The sequence below is a fragment of the Mustela nivalis genome, assembly GCF_964662115.1.
Source record: "Mustela nivalis genome assembly, chromosome: 1".
Classification (NCBI taxonomy): Eukaryota; Metazoa; Chordata; class Mammalia; order Carnivora; family Mustelidae; genus Mustela; species Mustela nivalis.
The window spans coordinates 163,366,263-163,385,368 of NC_139020.1; the positions used below are offsets into that span (position 1 = coordinate 163,366,263).

At 37.8% G+C, this 19,106-nt stretch overlaps 1 protein-coding gene across 44 annotated transcripts in view; it reads left to right on the forward strand.

Moving 5' to 3' along the window:
- RAF1 (Raf-1 proto-oncogene, serine/threonine kinase) overlaps positions 1-19,106 on the forward strand; it is an 86,814-nt gene that overhangs the window by 10,618 nt on the left and 57,090 nt on the right. For 6 of the 44 annotated variants that reach the window (XM_082748664.1, XM_082748637.1, XM_082748643.1 and 3 more), the window contains one exon: positions 11,252-11,406. The exons of 7 other annotated variants lie outside the window; for them this stretch is intronic. The gene's annotated coding sequence lies outside the window, so the exon portion shown is untranslated. Of the gene's footprint in view, positions 1-8,350; positions 8,505-9,984; positions 10,136-11,251; positions 11,407-15,121; positions 15,315-15,954; positions 16,048-19,106 lie in introns of all 44 variants that reach the window. 31 more of the 44 variants (XM_082748640.1, XM_082748645.1, XM_082748638.1 and 28 more) reach the window with 18 other exon arrangements.

A 19,106-nucleotide genomic window follows, 5' to 3' on the forward strand; every position in this document is an offset into this window, starting at 1 on the left:
TGGGATCATGACCTGAGCCGAAGGCAGCTGCTTAACCAACTGAGCCACCCAGGGATCCCGAGATAGGATCTTTTAAATGAAAAAAAGTAGAGTACTAAAATTAATACACGAAGATCTAATCTTTATAAAGAAAAATATTTACAAGTGCATAGAAAATATTAGGTACATATGTCCATGAATGTTAGCAAGGGCCATCTCTAGGTTATTACTTTTTGTATTGTTCCATGTTTTTCAGGCCCCCCCACCCATGAACATGTATTCTGTAATTAGTGGTTGTTGTTGTTTTTTTTTAAGATTATTTATTTTTTAGAGCACCTGTATGTGAGCACATGGTTGGGGGGGATAGGAGGGATGGGGCAGAGGTGGAGAGAATCCTGAAGCAGACCCCTTGCTGAGTGCAGAGCCCCATATGGGGCTCAATCCCAGGACCCTGAAATCATGACCAGAACCCAAATCAAGAGTTGGCTGCTGGGGCACCTGGGTGGCTCAGTGGGTTAAGCCTCTGCCTTCGGCTCAGTTTGTGATCCCAGGGTCCTGGGATCAAGCCCCACAACGGGCTCTCTGCTCTGCAGGGAGCCTGCTTCCTCCTCTCTCTCTGCCTCCTCTCTCTCTGCCTGCCTCTCTGCCTACTTGTGATCTCTGTCAGATAAATGAAGAAAAAATCTTAAAAAAAAAAAAAAAAAAAAAGAGTTGGCTGCTTAACTGACTGAGCCACTGAAGTACCCCTGTACTTAGTATATCTTTAAAAAAACTAATTGATTAGAAAATATAAGTTATTACAAAAAGCCTATGTATACATGTGCATATGACATCTGTATGGAAGAAAATACCAAAAAGTAATGGAAGGTTGTTAACATAGGTTACTTGGTGGGGTTAGCAGGGGGAAGAAAGGGAAGGGTAAAGCAAAGAAGGGATTAAAAAAAAAAATTAGGTGCTATAGAAAAAAAGCAGAGTAGAAGTTTTAGAAGGTACTGAGGATGGGGAGGGGTTGCTATTTATAATGGGTGTGTTTGTAAAGTCATTAAATACAAAGATTTAAAAAGTAAAAGACTGTCCTAGTCTTAATCGGACTTGTTTCCAAACTTTTCCTCTTCTCTACTCCTGGATACACTTTGGCTTTTATTTTACCTTTGCATCTATCTATTGAAATGCTACCCCTTCTAGTTCTGTAGTGAAGTCATCCTTAACTGTCCACCTCTTTCTCCACTCAAGCTAGAGGTAGCCTTTCCACACTCCCAATTTCAGAGTTTTCTTTAAGGGGCACCTGGGTGGCACAATTGGTTGAGCATCCCACTCTTGGTTTCAACTTAGGTCATGATCTCAAGGTTGTAAGATCTAGTTCAGTGAGGAGTCTGCTTCAAATTCCCTCTTTTTCAAATAAATCTTTAAAAAAAAAAAAGTCACTACCCCTCCCCGCAAAAGCCTGCCATATTTTGTTGTAGGCCTGCTTGTTATCCTGAAGGTTCTTAGCACAATGCCTAGCACAGAGTCAGTCTTTGGTAAATGATGGTCCTTCTACTTTAAAAGCTTCTGGAAGGCAAGGGGCAATGTCTTTGTGAATTTTATATTCTTCAAAGCAGCTAGTGGTTGAAAGTAGATTCTTAGAAATTGTTGAATGAATAGTGCTCCTTATTCTTTTTTTCCTCTCAGTTCTATGAATGGTTGCAGTATATACAAAAGCATCTGGTTCCTTAGATTATATATTAGTATTTTTATGTTGTAGATAGTATCCATGAAAAAGGTTAGGATAAATATTGTAATTCTGTCTTTTCTCCATTAATATTTTATTCAGATATTTGAGCACGTAATTTTATGTAAGGTGTACTCTACTGGATGATGGAGTATAACAAGATGTAAGAAATATAATATAAGATATATAAATAAATATAAGAATTTCCTTAAGGCATTCATTCTTTGATGTATAATTACATAGGTTACATTTTCATGTTTTTTTAATCCTGTGGCAAAGTACCTAGGTATAATTTAGAGCTTTAATGAATTAGTGGCCTAATTACAGGGGAAACTTGTGCACATGTTCTTGTTTTAAGAACATTATTCTTGAAAAGTTAATTTAAAATATTTTCTGAAAAAAAAAAAAAGATACTATAGATTTTTTAATTCTACAAAGTTCTTAAGGCAAGCAAGGTAGGTACCTTTGGTGATACCACTAAAGACTAAGGAAATCTTTTCTGTCTGAGAGCCATTGACTCTGGAATGAATTATAGGAGATTTGACTGAATCAGATGGTTACTTCTTAAAATTGTTCTGCCAAGTTTGAAGGACTGTTTCCTATCTTAAGGATAGATGCTAGTGTCTGCCTGTGCCAGTGTGCAAAATAGTGAATTTATTTATTTTATATTTCATGTCTTTATTCTTGAGGAAGGCAGAAGGCTATTTTTTAAGTTCTTGTTGACTATGCAAGATGTGTGACTAAGATTTGTGCCTTTTTTTTTTTTTTAAAGATTTTAGTTTATTTATTTGACAGAGATCACAAGTAGGCAGAGAGAAGAGAGAGGGAAGCAGGCTTCCTGCTGAGCAGAGAGCCCGATGTGGGGCTCTGTCCCAGGACCCTGAGATCATGACTTGAGCCAAAGCCAGAGGCTTAACCCAGTGAGCCACCTACGCACCCCAAGATTCATACTTTTTATGTGGAATAGAAATGAGCAGTACAGGGTTGCCTGGCTGGCTCAGTTGGTAGAACATGCAACTTTTAATCTCAGGGTTGTGAGTTCAAGCCCCACAGTGGGCATAGAGCTTACATTTAAAAAAAAAAAAAAAAGAAATATATATATATATATATATATATATATATATATATATGTAAATAATTTAGTGATACAAGGTTAAGTCAGTATTTCCAGGTATTAGCAGGGTGAAATATCTGGATGGTTTTTGTTTCCCTTCCTTCCCCTTTGTGCAGCCATCTTACTACCTCATCATTACCTGACCATGTGAATGTTCATCCCTAGACCAGATTTTATTTGTGCATTATATATTTTGATACTTTTGTTAATGGTATACTTTGCAAATGGGTCTGTTCTTTTTAAAATTAGCAGTGTTAACTACCTAAATAAAGAAACTGACAGGTTTGGAGATGAAAAGTAAAACTTGGGCTGAAAAAGAGTTCAAGATAAAGTGACTTTAAATTAAAAATAATGAAAAACTAATTTATGGCAAGGGTTAAAAATGAAATTATTCCTAGAGGTCTTTTACTGTGGGGCTGATTGCTTTAACATATTGTTTTGAACTAGCTGATTTTTTTTTAAATTTTATTTATTTATTTCTCAGAGACAGAAGGAGAGAGAACGAGCGAGTACAGGCAGACAGAGAGGCAGGCAGAAGCAGAGGGAGAAGCAGGCTCCCCGCCGAGCAAGGAACCCGATGTGGGACTCGATCCCAGGACCCTGGGATCATGACCTGAGCCGAAGGCAGCCGCTTAACCAACTGAGCCACCCAGGGGTCCCTTGAACTAGCTGATTTTTAACCCAATTACTTTTTATTTTTTTATTTTTATTTTTTTAAAGATTTTATTTATTTATTTGACAGAGATCACAAGTAGGCAGAGAGACAGGCAGAGAGAGAGGAGGAAGCAGGCCCTCCGCTGAGCAGAGAGCCCGACGCGGGGCTCGATCCCAGGACCCTGAGATCATGACCTGAGCCGAAGGCAGCAGCTCAACCCACTGAGCCACCCAGGCGCCCCAACCCAATTACTTTTTAAAAAGTTAAAATATTTTCTAAACTTGGGCAGTTCTGAACTTTTGCAAGGGTAGAGTGTCACATTTCCTCATGTGTCTTTATGCTGCCCAGTCATCTGATGAAGTTGCCAGTTCGTGGTCAGAAATTGAGAAAGAGGAGTGAGGAAACTCAAAATATTGACACACATACCACTGTGCAGTGCATCAGAGTGCCCTTTTGGACTGGTTGGAAAACTGTAACCTAAGCCTTTTCCAAACTAGACATATTATTATTTCTAGCTTGGATGAGATGGCTTTTGATTTTTTAAGTATTTGAATAGCATGTCTGTCAGCAGAAACTTTTTCTTTGTGAGGGTAATTTTTTCCAGTCTTGTGTGACCAATTGAATAATAATGATAATAATAATAATAATAAAGGAACAAACACTTACTGAAGGAAGCTTGCGGAAATCATGAAAAATTGATCACCCAATCTCTCAGGTAGACCAAGGCTTGACTGAAGGAAGGAATGAGCTTAAAGGAGAAATGAATAGTGAAGTTGCATTATAAGCACTTTAAAATATGAATATTCAATTATGTTTTCACTCTGTCAAAAAATGAAGGTTTTTAATAGTGCAGGCAGTTTCAGCCACTGTTACTCATACTGAGTATATGTTCTTGTGCGATTTCTATTGCATTTGTGATTCTTTTTTGTCTAAAGATAACGTAAAAACAAGAAAACCTATAGATAATAGCTTACCTTTATTGCTACCTGCCATGTTCTTTAAAGAGCTGACTTCAGTTTATTTAATCTTCCCAATAGCCTGATGATATAGGTAAATTATGATCTTTATTTTAAAGAGAGAGACATAGAGTAAATACCCTAAATATAGCCCATCTATTTAGGGAGAGATTAAAGGGATTTTCTAGGGTAATTTGGACTCCATCCTATACCCTAGCTTCACTGTAGAAATTAGCCCCTATGTATGATGCAAACTTAGTGTTTTTGTTAGAATTCTGGGAATGCCTTCCACTTCATACTTTCCTTTATGATCCGTGGTAGTTTTCTTTCCTTCTTCCAGGCCTTACATTATTGACCCCTCCTAATCCCTGTATTGTGTTTTTTTCTTTTTTAATTTCTTTTCAGCGTAACAGTATTCATTGTTTTTGCACCACACCCAGTGCTCCTGTATTATGTTTTAAACTAAATACTGAAGTTCTCGAAGGCAGGGATCCAGGTCTTAAACTGATTTGCCTCTTCAAGTACTCATTTTTCATAGAACCCTCAGAGATAGCCCCTTTGAAGAGTTTTCTTAACTTTTGTTGACCTAAATGGAAATACTTATTTCCATTATTCTTTTTTCTGTAAGATGATAATGAATCATTTTGGTAATACTTTATATGTGAAAACTTTTCTTCAATATTTGATTTAGGAATTTAGTGTAAAATAACACGTTTAGAAAAATTCTTTCTAAAATGCTTTCTTTTTCCACTAATCAGTGTTTCATAAACTTCTAGGAAACATGCTATCACTTGCTTATGTGTAAAGCATACGCGGTTTATGCAAGTACAGGGTAAGGATTGTGACCCTACACTGAAGCCTTTAATCTAAAGCTTGGAGTGATTGGGGGTACTCACCTGATAGTTTATCTTAAACATTTATCATTTAATGGAGGGACTTCTCTTTTTGGAAAGTTTTCTGTGCTAATTTTGCCAATTCTTTTTTTTTTTTTTTTTAAGATTTTATTTATTTATTTGACAGAGAGAGAGAGATCACAAGTAGGCAGAGAGGCAGGTAGAGAGAAAGGGAGGAAGCAGGCTCCCTGCTGAGCAGAGAGCCTGATGCGGGGCTCAATTCCAGGACCCTGGGATCACGACTTGAGCTGAAGGCAGAGGCTTTAACCCACTGAGCCACCCAGGTGCCCCTAATTTTGCCAATTCTTATGACAGTGTTTAAAATGCTGGAATTTTAGGGGCGCCTCGGTGGCTCAGTCAGTTGAGCATCCAACTCTGGATTTCAGCTCAGGTGGTCATCTTAGGGTGGTGAGATTGAGCCTGGGGTTGGCCTCTGGGCTGAGTGTGGAGTCCGCTTGAGATTCTCCCTCTCTCCTTCCTTTGCCCATCCCCCTGCCCGCTCTCTCTCTCAATAAATAAGTAAATACATAAAATCTTTTAAAAAAAGAAGGTGCCTGGGGTCCGTGGGTGGCTCAGTCAGTCAAGCGTCTGCCTTCAGCTCAGGCCATGATCCTATGGTTCTGGGATCAAGTCCCCATCCGGCTCCTGGCTCTGAGGAGAGACTGGCTTCTCCCTCTCCTTGTGCTTGCATGCACACGTCCTGTCTCTCTCTCTCAAATAAATAAATAAAATATAAAAAAATTAAAAAGCTGCTTGGAATTCTATGTGATAGATAATTCTGTGGAAAATGAGCATAGTGCAAAGATATCTAAAATGATTTATTGGCTTCCATTTTAAAACTTCATTATGTGGGCACCTGGGTGGCTCAGTTAAGTATCTGCCTTCGGCCTCAGCTCAAGTCATGATCGCAGGGTCCTGGGATTGAGACCCTCTTTGGACTCCCTGCTCTGCGGGAAGCCTGCTTCTCCCCCTCCCCCTGCTTGTGTTCCCTCTCTTGCTTTGTCTTTCTCTGTCAAATAAGTAAATAAAATCTTAAAAAAAAACCCAAAACCTGCCAAACTGTTTAAAAAAATAAAGCTTCATTATACAATTAAGTAGTTAAAGCAGAGTAGAGATACATCTTTGGAATTGTATTATGATTGGAATGGCTATTAGTGGCTTTAAAAATTATGAATTACTTCGTTTATTTCATTGTTACCATTTCTCCTGCTTTATATTCCCAGTCTATTTTCTGATTTATCAGAAAGATATTTAAATATTAGAATACTTGAATTAGTTTACTAGTTAAAATGTAAACTGACATATACTTCAAATATAATTGTATACCATATAGTGTAAATAGAGCTACTTTTACCTGTATTTTACTTAAAGAGCAGTGAATTGGGAGATTTTATATTTCTCTTACGCATTAAGTCACTGTAAGTTGTACATGGCATTTGGTTTATTTTCTCTTTATCTTTGATATTAAATCTTACTTCTCCTATCCTAGAAAAGTAGAAATAAACTTTTTGAGGAAATGATGAATCCCAGCAGAAAGGTATTCTCCAGAAAAGTTGTGTTTGTTAATTGTAAGTAATTTAGCAGTGTGTTGTTGTCCTGTACAAGTCCAGGATAAGCTAATGGGTAAAATATCCAGAATTGCCCCATGCAGGCTCTGCAGAGGATCTCTAGGAATATGGAGTCACTTTGCAAAGAACAAATGAGTAAGATAGTGTATAGTCAATGTTGTTTTAAGTAATGTGAGAGCTCAACAAGCTCTTTCACAGTTGATCTGTACTTTGGAACTTGGGGCTTAAGTTTTGAACACAGTATAACAGTGGTTAAGAGCTCTAGGCTTTGAACTCAGGCTGGAGGTTTAAGGGATATTTAGAAGAGTTCCTGATTATTATAATCAATAGAACCACCATTGTTTGTATAACAGTGTTAATGGGTAACATTTTCTGTCTCAGGCTAACACTGTGTGCTTTCCATATATTATTTAACCTTTACATGTTATAAAACATACCAAGAAGAGTAAAAGAAATACAAGTAAATCTTTAAATTTAGATGTCAGTAAATAAAAGGCTATTTAAAAATACAGGCACCTAAAAAAAAAAAATAACAGGCACCTTAGTATAATCAGGTCATTTATGCCAGATGTCTAGACTTTTAAAGCTCTTGCTGCCAGTTCCTCCTCCTCTCTTTTCAAAACAGGGAGAAATCTAGGGCAGCTAGATAAAATTTTAACAGAATTTTAACTCTAGAGTAGTATCCAGGTTATATTGATGTATAGGAATTCTTTTATATTGACCAATATTCAGAATTAGTCATGGTTCATAATTCAGCAGTGTTCTACTTACATGGAGATTTTTTTTTAAATGTGATGTTTTCTTTTCTTTTTTTTTTAAAGATTTTATTTTTTCGACACAGAGAGTTCACAAGTAGACAGCGAGGCAAGCAGAGAGAGAGAGAGAGAGAGAGAGAAGCAGGCTCCCTGCTAAGTAGAGAGCACGATGCGGGACTTGATCCCAGGACCCTGAGAGCATGACCTGAGCGAAGGCAGAGGCTTAACCCACTGAGCCATCCAGGCACCCCTTACATGGAGATTTTATCTAAGGTGCATTTATTGCCAACTCTGGGGAGAACATTTTTGGAATGAAGATAAAGAAGAATGACTTAAAAGAAATTTATATAATCTTCACTGTATTTGTATTAAATTCAGATCCATTTATTGAAGATATGGGAGCTTTCTGAATAACAGATTTTTTATATATTCTGTATTCTGTATTGTTTAAAGGATAAGAAGAAAGGCCAACTTAGAAAAAGCACTAGAAATATAGCTGCTCTGAGATAATTTAAAGGAAATCACTAATTATTTATAAATGAAGTAAAAATCTTTTAAATATGAAGACTAATTTAAATTGCATGTGTTAATGTAAGGCATGGTATGTATTTTCCTGTCTTCACATACTGGTGTTATCCATTCCTTGTAAATAATATTTATTTCAAAGTAGTATTATAGTAATAACATTAAAAGTTATTTTATTTTTTATTTTTTAAAAGGTCTTATTTGAGAGACAAAGAGCATGAATTGGGGTGAAGAGCAGAGAGGAGGGAGAAGCAGGTTCCCTGGCAGGGAGCGCATGAGACTCAATCGCAGGACCTGGATATCATGACCTGAGCCAAAGGCAGATGCTTAACCTACTGAGCCACCCAGGTGCCCCTGAGAATATTTTATTTTTTAAATTAGTGTGTGTTGTAATAGAACTGGAATTTACCATCTGAGGGTTTGAAAAATTAATGTTTTCTTTTAAATTGTGACAAAGCCTTTTGAATTTTACCGTTTCTTCTAAAAAAGAAATAGGAATGGTATCTGCTTTAGCCTATCTAATTCTCACAATCCTGTGAGGTAATGGAGAGGAGAGCTGAATAAACTGAAGCGTGTCAAATTGTAAATTCTCTTGACTGAAGTATACTTTCTGAAATCAGTCTCAACCGTAGAGAATGCATTGCTACATTCTCAGAAATTAGCTTTTAGGTAGATTGCTAAAGAAGTTCTTAAAACCTTATCTTAAGGGGCGCCTTGGTGGCTTAGTGGGTTAAGCCGCTGCCTTCAGCTCAGGTCATGATTCCAGAGTTCTGGGATCGAGTCCCACATCGGGCTCTCTGCTCAGCAGGGAGCCTGCTTCCTCTTCTCTCTCTCTGCCTGCTTCTCTGCCTACATGTAATCTCTCTCTGTCAAATAAATAAATAAAATCTTTAAAAAACAACACAAAACAAAACAAAAAAACCCTTATCTTAAGACATCAGCATGCTGGTTGCTTTAGGTATGTTTACTCTACCACTTTAATATTTTTAAGTGAAATGTAAGACAGTATTTGAAGTGATCCGAAGGGGCACGTGCACCTGGATGTTTATAGCAGCAATGTCCACAATAGCCAAACTATGGAAAGAACCTAGATGTCCATCAACAGATGAATGGATAAGAAGATGTGGTATATATACACAATGGAATACTATGCAGCCATCAAAAGAAATGAAATCTTGCCATTTGCGACAACGTGGATGGAACTAGAGCGTATCATGCTTAGCGAAATAAGTCAAGCAGAGAAAGACAACTATCATATGATCTCCCTGATATGAGGAAGTGGTGATGCAACATGGGGGCTTAAGTGGGTAGGAGAAGAATCAATGAAACAAGATGGGATTGGGAGGGAGACAAACCATAAGTGACTCTTAATCTCACAAAACAAACTGAGGGTTGCTGGGGGGAGGGGGGTTGGGTGAAGGGGGGTGGAGTTATGGACATTGGGGAGGGTACATGCTTTGGTGAGTGCTGTGAAGTGTGTAAACCTGGCGATTCACAGACCTGTACCCCTGGGGATAAAAATATGTTTATAAAAAATAAAAAATTTAAAAAAAAAAAGAATCTGCACAGTAAGAGTGAATCTGATAGCAATGTGGAGAAAGCACTGCCATGGGAAGAAATAAGAAAAAGGAGTTCACTTTGGATGTTCTAACAACACTCAAGGCTAATAGTAAGAAAAGCCTGCTTTAATCTGGAGAAAAAAAAGAAAACAGCTAAAAGAAGCTCAAAAATATAGTTGTCAATGGAATCTGACAGTGACTGAATGGTTGGGGTAACATAAAGACCCACACCATGAATACCATTAATTAACTTTTTTTTTTTAATAAAGATTTATTTATTTGACACAGCAAGAGAGGAAATACAAGCAGGGGGAGAAGCAGGCTTCATGCCAAGCAGAGAGCCCAATGTGTGGCCCGATCCTAGGACCCCAGGATCACGACCTGAGCCAAAGGCAGACACCTAACGACTGAGCCACCCAGGTGCCCCAATTAATTAACTTTATTAAATGCTCAGACTTTTAGATTCTTGTGTGCTGAATTCCTGAAAAGCTTCCTGTTTTAATCAGGATTGTTTAAATTGGTTTTTCTTACCATGGTTCAAATGAATCTAACCCCATCTTTCAGGAAAGGAGCTGTGATAAGATAATGAGAAGTGTTCAGTGAATGTTCCAGTTCAATCTCCAGAAGTTGGTAGAGTAGCATTTCCAGACAGATGTTTATGCCTCAGATTAGGCTTTAAGGTGGGAGATGGACCTTGCAGCAGAGAACTCAAATCACTTGAAATTATACCCTGAGTACTGGTAGTTAAATTTTCGTAATTGTAGTCTTTTCAGATTTGACTTGTCCTGAGGCTACTTAAAAGTACTTTGTATGTTTTGCTCCCTAATAATCTTGTGGCTTAAACATAGTCTTGTTTTCAAAACATTTTTTATACCATCTGCTAAACCCAAAATGCAAAAACAATGAGACCCTCCCAGGGCTTTTGAAGTTTGTTTTCTAACTTAATGTTTTATCAATCTGGCACTTTATTTTATTCATTTTTGGAAATACCTCTGACTGCATCAGTTCACTGAAACTATTGCTGGAGCTGGGCCACAGGGTGAGAAGGCTGAAATGAATGTGTTGAGTTTAAAATTAAAATACTTTTATTACAACCTGGTATTCTGGATTATGAGCATCAGAATAAATTATACAAGTTTTTTTCCTTTTTCTTTCTTTCTTTCTTTTTTTTTTTTATTAATAGATTTTATTTATTTATTGACTGAGAGAGAGAGAGACAGAGAAGTAATACAAGCAGGGGGAGTGGGAGAGGAAGAACCCCACTTAAGGTTCTTAAGTGGGGTTAAGGCTCCCCACTAAGCAGAGAGCCGGATGCTGGGCTAGGTCCTGGGATCATGACCTGAGCCAAAGGCAGACACTTAACAACTGAACCACCCAGGTGCCCCACAAGTGTTTTTTTCTAAGATCACTTCTCAGCAGTTTATTAGGAATTGTACTAGGAAATAATTTGATTTCTTTAAAATTTTTCACAAACATGATATGGCCCCTATATTTACTACCCTCTTACTTTGATCCTTAACATGTTTACATACCCAGAGTGTAACCTGCTGTAACCGGTTTCTCAGCTGCATGGTGCTTTGTGTAGATTGCATGGGGATTGTGGGAACAGTTCTCAGAACTCTGCAGACTCTCTGGAAATACAGTACAGCTTTTTGCCTTCGTCAATAGAGCTGAAGAAGAGCCGTTGAATGGTAAGTGCTATGCTCTTAATAGCCATTTGATTTCTTGCCTGAGGTCAGAAGTGCAATATTATGGAGAGAACTTACACCTTGCTTTACCAAACGTTTATATGTTTAAAAAGTTAATTAGTCTTATTTCTGGAAAGTATAAGGAGATGAAAATTACTTCCTTTTGTCTTCAGGGCTTTCTGCTTACCATATAGTAGAAAGCTCATTGGCTATACTGGTGTGTGTCTATGGAAACCCTCAGGAATGTATTCCTGATTTTATTTTATTTTTTGAAATTTTATTTATTTGAGAGAGAGAGTGCACAAGAGAGCACTAGTGGTGTGAGGGGCAGGGGGCAAAGCAGGCTTTCCGCTGAGCAGGGAGTCTGATGTGTGTGACTTGATCCCAGGCCTCTGGGAGACCTGAGCTGAAGGCAGCTCCTTAATCGACTGAGCCACACAGTTGCCCCTGTGTTCTTGATTTTTTAAAAATGGGGTTTTACTGTAAAAGTTAAGTTTTTCTTAACATTCCTGTATTTTTTAATTATTGAAGGAGTTTGAGAATTTATGTTGAGCTATAGAAATCAGCTGATTAGCTCCTGCCGATAAAACTTCTGACATTCAGGGACTCCTGGGTGGCTCAGTTGGTTAAGCAGCTGCCTTCGGCTCAGGTCATGATCCCAGTGTCCTGGAATCGAGTCCCACATCGGGCTCCTTGCTCTGTGGGGAGCCTGCTTCTCCCTCTGACTCTGCCTGCCACTTTGTCTGCCGGTGCTTGCTGTCTCTCTCTCTCTGACAAATTAAACAAAAAAAAAAACTTTTGACATTCAGTAGTCCCTTGTTTTTATTCACAGAGAAATTCATTTATCCTTTTACTAAAATGAAATATTATTCTTGGGACTTTTGTTATGGCCTATGGTATTTGAAGCATAGCAAATACAGAGAAAGTAATGACTACTCTCTGATTATAGAGTCATTTGCAAGCATGATGTGAAAATATATCAGCCTCCCCAAAATATAGCTTTTACACGTTCTGGAAATTGTTGTTTTTCTCCTTAATTGTACTGAATGTCTGGTTAGTTTTGTGGTTGACAACATCTGTATATGAAGAACTTGTTAAATTAGCATCCAAGAACCTAAACTATAACTAGCATTGTATGGTTATGCTTAAGAAAGCATTCTTCTTTTGGGACATGTACCCAGTATATTTGGGTATTACTGTATTTTCTTTAAGCTGAACTCTTTCCACTTCCACACCTGAAATTCTTCTCTTTCTAGACATTCTTTTGCATTCTATGTGATCTTACGCATATTTAAAAACACAGTTCTGTATTTCTTTAGTAGGGGCACTGTGGTTTAAAACCACTTTTTATTTTCAGTTTTTTTTAAAAAAAATATTTTATTTATTTATTTGACAGAGATGTAGGCAGAGAGGCGGGCAGAGAGAGGAGAGAAGGAAGCAGGCTCCCTGCAGAGGAGAGAGCCCGATGTGGGGCTCTATCCCAGGACCCTGAGATCATGACCTGAGCTGAAGGCAGAGCCTTTAACCCACTGAGCCACCCAGGCTCCCCTCGGCGGTATTTCTTTTAAAGATTTTATTTATTTGACACACAGAGATCACAAGTAGGCAGAGAGGCAGGCAGAGACAGAGAGGGGAGCAGCCTACTTGCTGAGCAGAGTCTGATTTGGGGCTCCATCTCAGGACTCTGAGATCATGATCTGAGCCCAAAGCAGAGGCTTAACTCACTGAGCCCTTCAGGCACTCTTCATGGGTATGTTTTTTAGGTAAATTAGATATGTGTGTGTAGGTGAAAATGTTTATTACGTGTGCCAGTGCAGGTGAACAGGGATGGTGCTTGGTTTTATTTTTAAAATAAAACAACTGTGAAGAGAAATGCCAAACAACTCTAGTAAATAAAACTTTAGATATAACTCTAGCATTGTAAAATTTTGTAATGACTTCAGTTGGGTGTTAATAGCTGGTTTTTGTCTGTTTGGAATCTGTATGATGAGCTCTCACATGACTTCAGCTGACTGCCAGTAAACGGTTGCATTGTGCATGTTCTACAGTTGCAGAATTCCACAGTTGTCAGTGTTCTAGTCTTTGAGTGTAGCCCCTTAGCATACTGTGATGCATAATGAGTGCACTGATGATTTGTTAGAACTCAGCACTCATTGGACTCAGTTGCCAGCATTTGTTATTTAGGAAATATCTTAAGGACCTGCTGCTGTATGCCAGACACTGTTTTTGTTTTTAAGATTTTATTTATTTCAGAGAGAGAGAGAACAAGGGAGAGTGAGCATGAGTCGGGGGAGAGGCAGAGGGAGAAGCAGACACCCTGCTTAGCAGGGATCCTGATGTGGGGTTCAATCCCGGGACCCTGGGATCATGACCTGAACCAAAGGCAGACGCTGAGCCAGCTGAGCCACCCAGGCACTTAGATGCCAGACACTGTTAAAGGTGATGGGATTATAAGGGTGAACTGAACTTAGCTTCTTGCAGCATATAATCTATTGGAGAGGCAAATGTTAGTTATAGGGTAGGCAGATAATTAATACAATTTTAAAGCATTCTATTAAGTGGTGTAAAATATTGTGAAAAGTATAAAGCTGAGCAAAGTGAGGAATGATAGGGAGGGGCAGAATATACTTGAAAAGGAGATGGTCAAGGGTAGTTTATTTGGAAAACTAATAAAGAAGCATGTTCCATATTAGAAAGTTTAGTATTTGTTAGGTTATCATGACTGGAATCATGGTAAGATGTTAAAGTTAGAAAGGTCAATAAAGTTCCTATCATTGAACTCCATATTTACAGAGTACGTAACTTGAGGTCCAAAAGGGTAGTGACTTATTTATGGTCTAGGTTGCCTAGTTTAGATTTAAACTCATTTAAGGCAAAATTATGTAACTTTTTAAAGGTTTTATCTTTAATTGAAACAAAGAACATCTTCCTCAGAGTTTTGTGGATTAAATGAAATAGTGGACAAAGACCTATGACCTATATGTATGCTCAGGGCCTAACTCACGGTAGTTGCTTGGAAGATGCTGAGTTTGTTTCTCTTTATCTGTCAAGTCTTTTTTATTATGTCTCATATTTTACTTTTTGGAAATTTATTTCCCTGGTCCTCATAACAGATGTGTTCCAAAGAAGCAACTGAACAAGAAAACTTCTGGTATCATGACCCCTGCCTGCTCAATAGGGCTTTTGTCTTCCTAGGATCATCCTTTGAGATTTGCTAGAAAACAGAGCCACAAGGGCTTAAGAAGACCTATGTTACTTGCTTGATTTGTCATGGGTGGGTGTTGTATGAACAGTGTTAATGTTTGAGAAGCTTGAAGTATTACTTGAATTTTGATTGTACCATTTTTAAAGATTTTATTCATTTATTTGAGAGAGAGAGAGCATACATGTGCAAGCATGAGGAGGGGGAGGGGCTGAAGGAGAGGGAGAAGTAGTCTCCCCACTGGGCAGGGATCTGAGATCACAACCTGAGCACACGTGCTTAACCAACTGAGCTACCCAGGTGCCCCTTGGTTGTACCATTTAAGAATATGCCCAGTAGGCCAATTTGAGGATATTTCTCTAAATTCCCTCCTTTAATCCCTTGATTTCGATAATTGTTACCCACAAACTACTGAAGTAGACACTTATTTCTGTCATCCCCCCAGCCCATGGTAACTATCCCATATTTTTCTCTGAGGAACTGTCAACCCTTATTCCCTATTATATAGCCATTCAGTTTTTGTTTGTTTGTTTTACGATTTATTCATTTGAGAGTATGTGCCTGTGAGTGAGAAGAGGAGCAGAGGGAGAGAATCTCAAGGCAGACTCCCTGTTGTGCCTGGTGAGGGACTCATCTCATGACCCATGGGATCATCACCTGAGCTGAAACCAGGAGTCAGACGGATGCTTTAACTTACTGAGACATTCAGGTACCCCACAGCCATTCGGTTTTAATGACATTGACCTCATCCTTAGCTTTAGGGGAGAGTTTGATTAGCTTAAAGCAGTAAGTAAAGCCCAACCATTTGGACATAATGATTTGCTCACAGTGACTCACTGAAGGTCAGTGAGATGTGAAGTCATGTTTGGGGGGTTCCTTATTCCAGAGATCTTCCTTGATAAATGCTGTTTACCTCCTAGAGTGAGGTGAGAATGCATGTAGCTCTCAGAATCTACTTGTAGTCACTAGTACTTAAGGCTTAGGATTGGGGATTGCTAGCTTTAGAACAAAACAAACACCAAGGAAGGCAGAGAAAAGAAAGCAGGAGAAACCAGATCATTAGTGGTATCATTGGATCAAGCTTTCCTGAAGCCGTTCTATCTTGGGTCTTGTTAGTTAAATGACCCAGTAAGTTCTTTTTATTTATGCTGTTTGAGTTGGGTTTTCTGTTACTTGCAACCTCAAAACTTTTAAATAATAGTACTCAGCTTACCACTAAACCACCTATAAATTCACTTCAAATATCTGGGACCCTGTACTTAGGAAAATCAATTCAAAGAGTAAGCTGCTAGGTGAATTAAATTTGTCAGCAAGTACTGGTTGAGTTGCTCATCCATTCATTTATTCAGTGTATGTTAGAGCACCTGCTCTCCCAGACCCCATGCAAGGTAAAGGAGCTGAAGATTGGTTCCTGCCCTCAGGGAACTTACAGTTTAGAGGAGGCAAGTAATAGTTAATTAAGTAATTGTCAAGTAATAGTTAAGTGTCTTTCTTCTTGAAATAAGCTTTTCCCCACCATTGTTTCAGTTGCCTTTGTTTCAGAATGTACCGCTCTGTCTCATTTGTATCTCTTTATTATAATATTTCTACCTTACAGTAGAGTATATAGTTTTACTATAGTTAAATAATATGTATATATCTCCTACCTCATTTGTTAGTCTCTATAGAAGTATAATGGGTAAATATACTTGAGCTGTTAAAAACTCTGTTACTGGTATATAAAATAGTAAGTCAGAAATGAGCAAAGGAAGAGCTGTGTTTCTAATTGCTGCTGCTACTTTTCCTAGTGGTACTCGATTCCTTATGGATCATGCATTGCTTTCAGGTGTCTATAGCAGCTAAGGATGTGCCCCAGAAAGATGTAAATATGCACATGCTCTAGATTCTATATTCAGTTTCTGGGAGTTCTTGAATTCGCTAAAACTCCCAGAGATTGAACTTTCAGAAGTTAAAACTCTCAGAGGTCTCAAGTTAACCTCCATACCTGCCACTAAATGATGCTCTAGTTTTTAAGCTTGCTAGTGAGCATAATATACCACCCCAAACTAACTTCAGCTTCCCTGAAAAATTTGTAATATAAGAGGTGCACAATTTTTGCTTACTTTCAGAGTGCTGTGTACTAGATGCTAATCTGGGTACTTTACATACTTTATCTTATTCTTCACTGTGATTTTGTACTGTTTGTGTTATTACTGTTTTAATTTTATAGCTGAGGAACCTTAGACCCAAGTAGTTTAAAATAAGTTGCCCAAGTTTAGATAAGCCTGTAGTGAAGTTGGATTTCAAACCCAGTACCTTTCCTCTTTCCACTAACTGTTCTGCTTCTTAAGTAATTGATAGAAAGTGCTTAGTTTGGTCCCAGAATGTAGTAAGCAGTCAAATTGTTGCTGCTTGTTAGTCATTTATTTAGCAGATTTTTTTTTTTTTAACTTCTTAAGGATAGAAATGTTTTTTTTCTTAGGACTGTTAGATGTAAGGAACAGTATCCTTTTCAAACTAGATTAAATATAATAGTGAATTTTGTAGGTGGATACTGTGGTTTGGGGCAAGAAAAGTTGCAGGATGTATGAGTAGAGTCAGGAAATAGCTCAGAAACCCAGATGGCCTCCTGAGATATTGCAAACCTGCCTCTTTGTTAGGTGACAGCTTTATTGAGATATCACATACCATGCAATTCACCCATTTAAAGTATATAATTGATTGTATTTTAACAGTTGTGTAACCATCACCACAGTCAGATTTAGAACATTTCCATCACCCCCATAAAGAAACCCCTTAGCTATAACCCTCCAAACCTCTATCTCCCGAGCCCTAATCTACTTCTTGTCTTTATGTGCTTATCTGTTCTGAACTTTTATATGAATGGAATCATGTATTATGGATTTTTATGATCGACTTACATCATCATCCATGTTGAGGCATGTATCAGTATTTCATTCCTTTTAATGATTAAGTAATATTGCATCACTTGGATATCCCTTCCTCTGTTGATTGGATGTTTTTTGCTATTAGGAACAGTGCTGCTGTCTAAGGTTCTAATAACCTAGTAGTGCAACCTAAAAGCCTATAATTCTAGTCTGTAGGAAAGAGAGAAGCCTGATGTTTTTTATTGCTCTGGGCAGTCTTTTGGAAGAGAAAAGAATAATTTTTTTTTTTTTTAAAGATTTTATTTATTTATTTGACAGAGAGAAATCACAAGTAGGCAGAGAGGCAGGCAGAGAGAGAGAGAGAGGAGGAAGCAGGCTCCCTGCTGAGCAGAGAGCCCGATGCGGGACTCGATCCCAGGACCCTGAGATCATGACCTGAGCCGAAGGCAGCGGCTCAACCACTGAGCCACCCAGGCACCCCGAAAAGAATAATTTTTATTAGGTTTATTTAGAAATACTGGAAGTAGCAGGTGGATACTTAAAAAAAATTTTTTTTAAACATTTGGAGTCCCCAGGGATTGCAAGATTCTAAGCTAGGAGTGGAACGTATATAGTCCTACCCACCTCAATTATCCTATCCACCTCAATTATTAGATGAAACCAGGGAGGTATATGGGTTTCCCCAGTGCCTCTAAATTTAGTATCTGTGATTTTAATTTTTTTTTGATATGTAATAATCAACATGCTATTAATGACAGTAGGTTTAGGCAACTGTAAATGCTCTTTTTTTTTTTAAACTTTTTTTTATGGTAAAATAATACGTAACATAAATTTACTGCCTTAATTATTTTTATGTGTATAGTTCAGTGACATTAAGTATATACATACTCTGCAACCATCCACCACTGTCTATCTCCAGAACTTTTTCATCATTGCAGACTGAAACTCTGCATTCATTGAACTCCCCGGTACTACCTACCCTTGCTGCCCCTGGCAACTACAATTCTTTTTATTTCTATGAATTTGACTAGGTATGTAATATAAGTGGAATCATACAATATTTATTTTTATTTTATTTATTACCATTAATTTTTTATTATATTATTAATGTGGGTTTTGAACCCATGACCCTGAGATCAAGAGTTGCATGTATTAGTACTTCATTTCTTTTTTAATGACTAAGTAATAGTCCATTGTTTGGATGTACTACATTTTATTTTTCCATTTATGAGTCTGTGAACACTTGAATTGTTTTTTGTTTTGTTTTGAACGCTTGAATTGTTTCCAGCTTTGGCTTTTAGGAATAATGTTGTTATGAACATGGGTGTGTGTATATATTTTTTGAGACCCTGCTTTTAATTCTTGTGATACTATTCAGAAGTAGACTTGTTGAATCATAGAGTAATTCTATTTTTAATTTTTTGAGGAACTGCCATACTGTTTGCCTTAGTGGCTGCGAATTTTACATTCCTACCAGCAGTGCTGCATAGAGGGTTCCAAGCCCTCCACACCCTTGCCAAGACTTCTTTTTTCTGTCTTTCTGAGTAGTAGCTATTCTATTTTTTTTTTATTTTATTTTTTTTTTAAAGATTTTATTTATTTATTTGATAGCGAGAGATCACAAGTAGGTGGAG